Raw genomic sequence first — 375 nt, 5'->3', positions numbered from 1 at the left:
ATGCATGTAGTTTAACTATATATATTAAAACAAAGATTGTCTCTTATGCATATATACTGGAGGTATGAAGGTAACAAGATAAGTATTTTACAGTACACTAGCAACCGGAAACAGTACTGGAGCACCAAGGATGACTATGGCAAGGACAGACACGATGCTAAAGTTTAAGGTGATGTCTGAATCTACTGTAAGAGAATCAACAATTTAGAACAAGCATCCAGAACACCTCAAGGACGTGTCAATGACAACCAACCAGAATCGCCTTCAGAAAGATATCTATTTACCGACCTGGAGCGTAACTGTCAAGCCTCTACTCACTAAAACTATAAAAAAGAAAGAAAAAAAAGAAGAAATGTATCGATGCCTCTACTCACT

The sequence above is a fragment of the Penaeus monodon genome, chromosome 28 (genome assembly GCF_015228065.2).
Source record: "Penaeus monodon isolate SGIC_2016 chromosome 28, NSTDA_Pmon_1, whole genome shotgun sequence".
Lineage (NCBI taxonomy): Eukaryota > Metazoa > Arthropoda > Malacostraca > Decapoda > Penaeidae > Penaeus > Penaeus monodon.
The sequence above is the reverse complement of the archived record's forward strand: the minus strand, read 5'-3'. Positions refer to the sequence as shown.